This window comes from Mytilus trossulus, chromosome 2 (assembly GCF_036588685.1).
Source record: "Mytilus trossulus isolate FHL-02 chromosome 2, PNRI_Mtr1.1.1.hap1, whole genome shotgun sequence".
In the NCBI taxonomy this organism is placed as follows: Eukaryota; Metazoa; Mollusca; class Bivalvia; order Mytilida; family Mytilidae; genus Mytilus; species Mytilus trossulus.
The window spans coordinates 24,759,686-24,769,745 of NC_086374.1; positions in this window are offsets into that span (position 1 = coordinate 24,759,686).

The following is a 10,060-nucleotide window of genomic DNA, read 5'->3' on the forward strand; positions in this document are numbered from 1 at the left end:
CAACCTTTAAATGTAACACACACAAACTCGAACTATAATTTAACAATGGCCATATTCCTGACTTGGTACAGGACATTTTTTAAGGAAAAAATGGTGGGTTGAACCTGGTTTTGTGGCATGCCAAACCTCCCTCTTTAATAGCCATGTGAAATATAACATCAAAATGACAACACAACACCACAAGACTGCAATATAAATAAATTGGAGAACACAATTGACAAAGAAACACACGAACAACAGCCAACAAAAGGCATCAAGTTCAAAGTTTTAATACGCAAGAGGTGCATTATGTCCACACAAGACCTACTAGTGACGCCGCCCAGATACAAAAGTTTAAAACACGAAACAAGTATAAAGTTGAACAGCATCGCGAACCAAAAGATAAAAAACGGCAAGGGTTTTCTGTTAGTTACCAGAACATCCCTATTATTCAGAATAATTTATACTTTTGCAAACAGTAAATTTTATAATAAAACCAACGGTACCAATTTTGTTGCACCAGATGCGCATTTCGACAATACATGTCTCTTCAGTGATGCTCGTGGCCAAAATATTTGAAATCCAAAGCTTATATAAAAGATGAAGAGCTATAATCCAAAAGGTCCAAAAAGTATAGCCAAATTCGAGAAAGGAATCAGATAAAATGACTATACAAAAGATGTACATGATAAAACTGAAGTATTAAATAATTACAGAAAACAACTGAAAAACATAACATAACCAGACATTTGCAACACAAAAAGAAGACACATCTGAATAAGTTTTAACCTCAACGCCAAGTGACGTCATATTTGAAATTGTAAAAAATGACAAAAATATGACGTCAATAGAATTTGTAAAACAGATCATCAAAAAATGAAAAAAATACTTAATTTGAATGAATAAGATAGAATTAGGATTGATTAAAGGTTATATTGGAACTAAATGCGGATATTGCAGTTAATAACAATGCACATTTCAATACTTTTTAATAACAAAATAATGTAGCAATTAACTATATTATAAAGCTATGTCCGGTTTGTTTTGAATCTCACTTCAAACGTAAAATATCGTACTGATTACGTTGAACAAAATCAAATCTTATAAATGAAGGCGGTGATTAATTTTCTTTACCATAACACATAAATATAATAAAAAAGACGTCAACACATGTGACAAAATCAGATGAGAATTACAAATGTAACATTAAACATTTAAACTAAATACATGAATTTGGGATAGACAAGTACCGTAACACGTCTTATAGTAATGCGAATTTACACTCAGCAAAACAGTCACAATCGGGAATAAGTCACGTTTGGTAATTAAAAGATTAGACAACATTATGACAAACTACAATCTACCATGTGTTAAAAATGTCCTTAGCTAGTTTGGTCAAAGACACATCGAATGGATCCACCAATTCGTGATGGTGTCCATAAAATTTACGGAGTGTCAAATTTAATCTGTCCTCCTCATAACTTTGTTGGAGCAGTTTCTGTGTAAGGAGCGCACTCCTGTATATGAAGTCCATATAGTGTGAACAAGCACGAGAATGACGTATCTATTGTGCTATGTTAACACCATACGAAGGGGCAGAGGGTATGCTACTGCTGAGAAATGGGAAATTGATAATTGCGATGTTGAAATCGTCCCGTTTATCATAGATTTTCGCGTGAAGTCGTCCATCTACGTCAATATTGAGGAAAAGATCAAGGTATGAAGCAGTCCTTCTAGTATCAGTAGTATCTTTAATTTCAAGTTCACTGGGATATATGAGATGTAATTAAAGAATTTCGCAATGTGCTTTTTCTTTTTGTCTTTTAGAAAGTTCTGAATGAATTTTGCTTCATACGAGTACAAAAAAAAATCAGCCAGCAGGGGTGCACAATTAGTACCCATTGGAATACCGACTGTCTGTTGAAATATAAATCAAACGCTTAATAATAAAGTAAAAACTGCACAAAAACATCAATAAATATATTAATGTCAAGCATACAAGTCAGGGTTTGTTCTGTTCATTAATATTATTTACATGTTCATACAACAAGAAATTTGTGACCTTACATTTAGTTTTAGTTTTACCTACCATCCTTTATGTTTAACTGTTTGAATCATTAGCATAACCAATCCATGATGATATACAAGTAAAATGTAGAGTAACAAAATACATGACATGATATTCTTACATCGTGTATTATAAGTCAGATGTAGGGTAACACAATATATGGCATGATATTCTTACATCGTGTATTACATATAACTTACCCGATGTTGTTGCCACTGGACCAAACTGAATACTTTCTGAAACACAAATATTCCTTAATTATTTGTATTAATTAATATTTGAATTGAAACTTTAGATGAATCTATATGGTTGTAAAGCGCGAATATTGGTGCGATCTAAATGAAAGAGGACGAAAGATACCAAAGGGACAGTCAAACTCATCAATCTAAAATAAACTGACGACGCCATGGCTAAAAATGAAAAAGACAAACAGACAAACAATAGTACAAATGACACAACATAGAAAACTAAAGAATAAACAACACGAATAAAAACTAGGGGTGATATCAGGTGCTCCGAAAGGGTAAGCAGATCCTGCTCCACATGTGGCACCCGTCGTGTTGCTTATGTGATAACAAATCTGGTAAACAGTCTAATTCGGTAGGTCACATTCATGAAAGGGAAGGGGGTTGTAGTCACGACGTAGGGAACATATCCGATATCATTTGTGAAACGGTTATCCATAACGGTCAACCAACTCGTGATGACGTCCGTAAAATTTACGAAGGGATGATTTCACTAGTTCCCAACTTCACCATTTGGAACTCTTGGTTTAATAGCTTCCTTGTGAGCAGCAACCCTCTATGAAGAGAATCATGATAGGAAATGCAAGCACGGGAATATCGTATCAGTTGGGAGATATATACCCCGTATACAGGTGCTGCTGGATTGGTGCTACTTAGAAATGGAAATTTCACAATTGGAAAGCTGAAATCATCTCTTTGCTCGTAAAATTTTGTTTTCAATCGACCCTCATTGTTAATTTCTAGATGCAAGTCAATATATGAGGCCGACTTAACTGTATCTGTAGTATCCTTAATCTATAGTTCGATGGAATAGATGCGTTCCACATAGTCAGCAAATTTTGAATTATTTAGTGAAAGAACATCATGAAAAGTAGACAAACTATATTTGAATGAACTGAAATTTTAGTTTTGAAGTCTCTGTAAATGAGGCATTCAAAAATTGTGTAGGCGATCGTGAATAGTCAGTTCATCTTTAATATGTGAAGGTACTGACACATACTTTTTGTTTCAAACAGGCAAGTTTTATCCTCTTCAATAAGATCTGGTTACATCCCTATTTTTTGGGGCTTTTGCTTTTGTAATATGCTTTGTGATTTTTGTTTTAATGGTATTGCATTTACCGCTACTTTTGGTAATGGTCTTGTCTATCATTTGAAAAATGCTTTTGGAATCACAACTTTAGGTTTTGTATTTTCAATTAGTTTAGTGACTGCAAATCAAAGACGAAAGATACCAAAGGGACAGCCAAACTCATAAATCGAAAATAAACTCACGACGCCATGGCTAAAAATGAAAAAGACAAACTGACAAACAATAGTACACATTACACAACATAGAAAACTAATAGATAAACAACACGACCCCAAACAAAAACTAGGGGTGCTCTCATGTGCTCCGGAAGGGTAGGCAGATCCTGCTCCACATGTGGCAATTTACTTAGAGACATTTAGTGTAGAAATCACTGTAATTCCCCGAGTCTATAACCAACACAGAAGTCAATACTTTGGTACTTGCATGAACATACGAATACTGTTTAATGAAATTGCAGTTATCAAATTGTGGAAATCATCTAAAAGTTCGGAATGTATCTTACTCGTACATATCTTTGGTTTCTTGTCTGATGTCGGTTTTGTTGTGGTTATGTGCGGTATTATCGACTAGATGTCAATGTTTTTGTTGGTTCTGGATTTTCTAAAAGTTTGGCTTTGAACATCACTGGGCCTAATTAGGCATAATTTTCTACATTCTTTTTAAATATAAATTCCAAGAAAATGTTTGTCTCATCTCAATCCACCAATGTCTTAAGGTTTATGTACCCTTCTGTAGCCGTTTTTGTAGGAACTTTTCAAACTTCAATTGTTTCAAAACTACAGATATAATGAATAAAAGAGATAAGCCATTTTGTACATATTCCAAGGGGAAACTTGATGCAAGCATGATTTTTTACTGTTCCATTGCATTTAATAGAAAAAAGAGGACTTTGTGGCAAATAAATCAAGATTTTTATAGAAAATACACAGCCTTTATCCTTGTACTCTCATATTTGGCAATTTGATGACTGATAGATATAGGATTATTGCATGCAGTGCTAGTATTGATTTCCTTAAAACAAGTTTATAAATGTAGTTATTGGTTAAAACAAATATAAATATGTCAAAAATCAAGTACACCTTTTAGGGTGCGCTCGACTTGAGTGACTCAGAACGAGGTGTTTTGGAATTATCAGGTTGCTTAGAACTTTTTGTAAAAAATAAACACTAGCACATCATAGAAAATCAAGTGAGTAATTTATGTTTCAAATTTTATAACAAAAATCTCTGTATTAAAGGCCGTGGATTTTCAATAAAAATCTTGATTTATTTGTCACAAAGTCCTCTTTTTCTATCAAATGCAATTTAACAGTAAAAAATAATATTTTGCATCAAGTTTCCCCTTGGAATATGTACTAAATGGCCTATCTCTTTTATTCATTATATCTGTAGTTTCGATACAATTGAGGTTTGAAAAATTCGTACAAAAATGGCTACAGAAGGGTACATAAACCTTAACGTATTATTACCTACTACAAAAACATATTTTTTCCTATTTTTTTTTTCTTGAGTTATTTGATATTATCAATAAAAACTATGATTTTGTTCTTCTGTTTTAATGAATTTCTTTTGGATCGGTGTTTTTGATAAGTGTTTTGGCAATATTTGTATGTCCTTTCCATTGATCTGTTTATCAGTGTTTTCTTTATTCTTAGGTCTAGTTCGCCATGTATCCTGTAACCCTTTTCCATTCTCCAGTCATAACGATATAAAATGTTCTTTATACAATTAGAAATTCTTAATAAATAAATACCATTATCAACAACATACTTGGAGGTTTTTGGCATATATATCTTAAACTCGTTGAACATCCCTTATCGTTCCAACAGATATTAGAACTGCCTATGTATCTATACATTACACAATTTTCGTCTCGTCCATAATCAAGGGGCTCATGTGGACACCATTTGAAGAAATTACTCTAAAAATTACAACTTCCATTTTTAAAATATGTAACGTACATAATTCACATAGACTTAATTTGAAAAACGCAAGTAGTCAGTACTAGCAAACTGTAATAAAAAAACTATTATGTCATTAAAATATATCGTACATTGGTGACATATATATCATTACCTTTATCAATAAAAACTAATCTTTCAAATTTTGATCCTGAGTTGTCTTTTCACTTTTCACTTGTGAAGAGGACCGCACTTACAACTTATTCTTCAAACATCACTTGAATTGATCGCTGAATTTCGTTTAATGTACTTACTTGTGAGTTAGACTGTATCCAAGAGTAAACGTTACTCTGTGAACGATCGTTTAATCCAATCCAATAGTCATCATGTACTATAGCTATACGACCTGGTTAAAGGATACGATTTATTTCAACAAGTATTAAGTGTTCACTAACTTTTACCAACATTGATTGTGTCGCATTAAAACAAAAAAATATACAGTATACAACACTGACAGAAAGCTTCTAGTTTATCAAAAATAACATGCTTGTACTTGATTTTGTACTCTTATAACACTATGGTTACATATAGCTGACGATGACTCTGCAATCCAAGAATATGAGCTGCTTAGTAGATAATATAACTATTATCGCATGACTCAAAATGCATTCTCTTTAAATCTTAATCAATTAATAGTCAATAACTATGACTTTTTAAAGCAAGTTAGAAATGCGACATTCCGATTCTATGTCAAACTATTTATCCACTGACATCGGAAACTAAAAACGATTTGTAAATTATTCAATACACAACGCATCTCTTTACTATATCGCATTATATAAACGATGTCCTTCTTGTACATTATAGGGGAAAATTACTCACAATATGCCAAAATCTTGTTTTCAGCGTTCACTAGACGTTAATTGAGTTGATGAAACACATAGAAATAAGACTGTTGCACTATGATTTTCAGTAAAAATGAAAAGAATTATTACCTTTCGCAGGTGTGGAAGTATATAACATGCTCATGAATTATTACCTTTCGCAGGTGTGGAAGTATATAACATCCTCATGAATTATTACCTTTCGCAGGTGTGGAAGTATATAACATGCTCATGAATTATTACCTTTTGCAGGTGTGGGAGTATATAACATGCTCATGAATTATTGCCATATATATTAAGACCTAAATGGAGGGATTTTTCACGTTATATTCTCAGTCAATATACTTTTCCCAGGTCAACCTATTCTTGTATAGACCTCACGTAAAGGCTATACTTGTATAATATTATTAATTTGAAATTTTAACTTATTTTATTCGCTCTGGAAGTCACATGTTAAACAATACGTTCAAAGCTATTGAGGTTAATTAATATTTGCTAAATGCAATGATAATTCACAATTAACATTGACAAAAGTGTGTCAGGAATCATATCTGATATTCTTCCTCAGTCATAATAACCTTCAATCATTACCAAACTGAACAAAGAAATAACACGACGGGTGCCGTATACGGTGCAGGAAATGCTTACCCTTCCGAAGCACCTGATTTCACTCCCAGTTTTTAGTAGAGCTCGTGTTGTTTCTTATTTATTTCTGTTGATGTAAATGTCCTTTGTTTTTTTAGTCTTTGCTTACTCTATTTTTACTGGAAGTGTCAACTTTATATTCAAACATTTACAACATGATAGAGTAAGTGGTTTTGGGGATAGCTTGAAGCCAAAAGTTTAATGACCAGCACAAAAAACCCATTTTCTTTACATTTAAAAAAAAGTTGAATATTTGAATATTAAATTGATATTTCTATGTCCGCCATTTTGGATATCACCGGAATTAAGGATTTTTAAGACATATGTCTTATACATTGTATCCATCAGAAGCACCCAAGAAAGGTTCCTGCACAAGGTAATGATAGAAGCAATACGTTTAAACACATTTCAATTACTCTCCCAAAAAAAAAAGCTTATTTAAATACAATGTCCGCCATATTGGTTTTCAACCGGACGTAGGATTTCTGAAGACATCTAATCTATTTAATTTATCCTTCAGTAGTAAAAAACAAAGGTCTGTACCGAATATAATGATAGAAGCATGATAATAACACATTTTTTTTCATGATAGCCTTCGATATTGGGCGGATTTAAGTATGACATTCGCCATTTTGGATTTTACCGGCAGTTTTTTTTTCAAATGTCTCCCTATCTGAAATAAAAGAGTAATAGTTGAGAAAGGTCTATGCCAAATTTTATGCTTGTAGCAGGATGTGCACAATTTTTCACAAAGCCGCCGTACTACTCCTTGGTTTTGATTGTTATTGCCCTAACATTGTGACAAAATGTATTTTGTTTCTATGTCTAGTTAAATTGGATCAGTCCTGCACTCATGGCACTTTAATTTAGATTGCAATACGAAAAGTAACTTACTGCTGATAAAACTATGTACACTGTCTGTGTCAACAGTTGCTAGATCTCCACCCTGACTTTGACAAGACTGGCGTGCCAGCAACCAGCTTTTCTTCGAGTCATTAAATTGGAAACAATGTCCACTATTTAATGTCCAAAGGTCATCACATTGCAGAGTTGCTGTAATTGTATGTGCAAATAATATAAAATACGTTTATATAAATTATATTTTTTTGTAGGCAACGATTGCTAGCAAGTAAACACATAAGTTATTGTCATGTAAATGTCTGATGAGGCTAAATAGGTAGAACTAAGAAATCATAAATTCTACTGTCCTGATGGATGCCAGTCTTCATTTAATTTTTTTTCTAAAATCCAACAACATATATGGTATATCTTAGTTATCTTATCTATAAATCTCTTTTTCATCGTTTTGATTTGTTTCTTTGAATTCTATTTTTAGAAAATATAAGTTTTTTGTTGTTGCTCATTTAGCTTTTAACAAATATACATGACAAATGATTTTACTCAATTTACTTACTTTGGGGTGTAGTAACTGTCAAAACTGGCTGATTAAATTTGGCAGTACAAATGAAGGCTTTCTGTGAACTGCAGTCAGGTGTTGTTCTCCAGGTACCTTTAATATCATCTAAAATACGATTTGAAAATAATAATAATGTCATTGAAATATAATGCCATTAATACAAACACTTTAATTCGGTTTTTTTTCAGTTTAAGGAGGTAAGTACAATCCAATTACATTGTGGAATATATTTTGTAAATGCTGCAATCTAACTTACAAAACCCATACCGAACACTTCATTTTAATAATAGTACCCGGTATGGAAGAAATGTGAAACGTTTCAAAGGGAAAAAACAAGATCTGCCCTGAAATATGCTAAATAAATCAAAGAAAAAACAAATATGACAAACAACAACCGACCACAACCACTGAATTATAGCCCCCTGACTCGTACGGTCTATAGAAATATTTCATCTCTTTTCTTAATCTCCAATAAACAAAGCGTTTAAATCGTTTTAATATCTGTCAATCTAATGAAGAATGTGCATTACAAGTACAAGCGAAGGTTGATGAACACAATGAAACAATAAGAAAACTAGTAAAGAATTGAATAAATATTAAACTACGAGATGACGAAATACGTGTTTGACTCTAAATTATCACATAACCAACTACATATAACATGTAATATTGTGATTTTTTTCTTTCTTTTAGTGAATACATACACGTGTTAATATAGACACAATCCTGTCTATTCGGTGTATTTAACGGAGGATTAGAGTTCCAGTTTTGGTATATGATTTCAGCATGATGCCAATTCTTGATTACCGCCATTGATCCATTTGTCCAGGTGAAGGTGCTAGTATTGCTATCTACAATGGAACTACTTGTTACTGCCAAATACTATGCATGTTATCATTGTTCACGGTATATTTGTCTAAAAGATTGTCGACAATTGTATTGTTTCTACATCAAAGTTAATATCGTACGATATTTGAATTATCAAAATTGAACGAATGAAGTTGATTTCCTGATTGGTATTGATACTTTCTAGGAAAACTTCACCAGGAGATAAAAAAACAAAGATAAGAAAACCACCTCGTTGAAATAAACTGAATGCACTACAACAACAATACAGAAAAGGCTACGTCCATGAAAGTTTTAGGGAAAACTTCAATAATCAATCCATAAAGTTCAAAAATTAACAATGCCATTTTACCTGTTGCTCCAATCCAAAATGAGTCCAATCCTGCTCCTTGTAACTCATCAAGGTAGGAATTCAGAAAATTGGTGACTGTTGTTCTATAACAGAAAAAAAACCAAAGTGTAACATGTAAATACTGGGGAAAAACGAATTAATCGAGAAAATTATGATGCACGAAAAGAAAAGAATAATAAGGACTCATGGTGTAGCTCATTTATTTACCCTCTTGTTGTGACGAGTAATCATGACCCTGCTTTTAAATTTATGCCCCAGCTTGTTTTGTCTTGTTAATACATGCTCATTTTATTTTATTTAATTTTGTGAAGTGAAGTCTATGTGTACAGGGGAATAACGGAATGCTTTAAGTAGGTCATGAATAGTAAGTGATAAATGGTCTGTCAACACTGACTCAGGACTCGAATCCCGCTGGAGGTATTATATTTACAATTAATAACTAGCATTGTCAGATGTCATGACGGATGTTGGTTGTTCACCTCTGGTACTCCAGTGGTTTCTCCCATCTATACAATACTGACACCACAATAAAGCAAAATAAAACATTGACAACCAATATCCCATTCTCATTATCTTATTATCTCAAACACGAATTTTTATTGTGTAACGTCTATTATTTTTTTTTAATGATC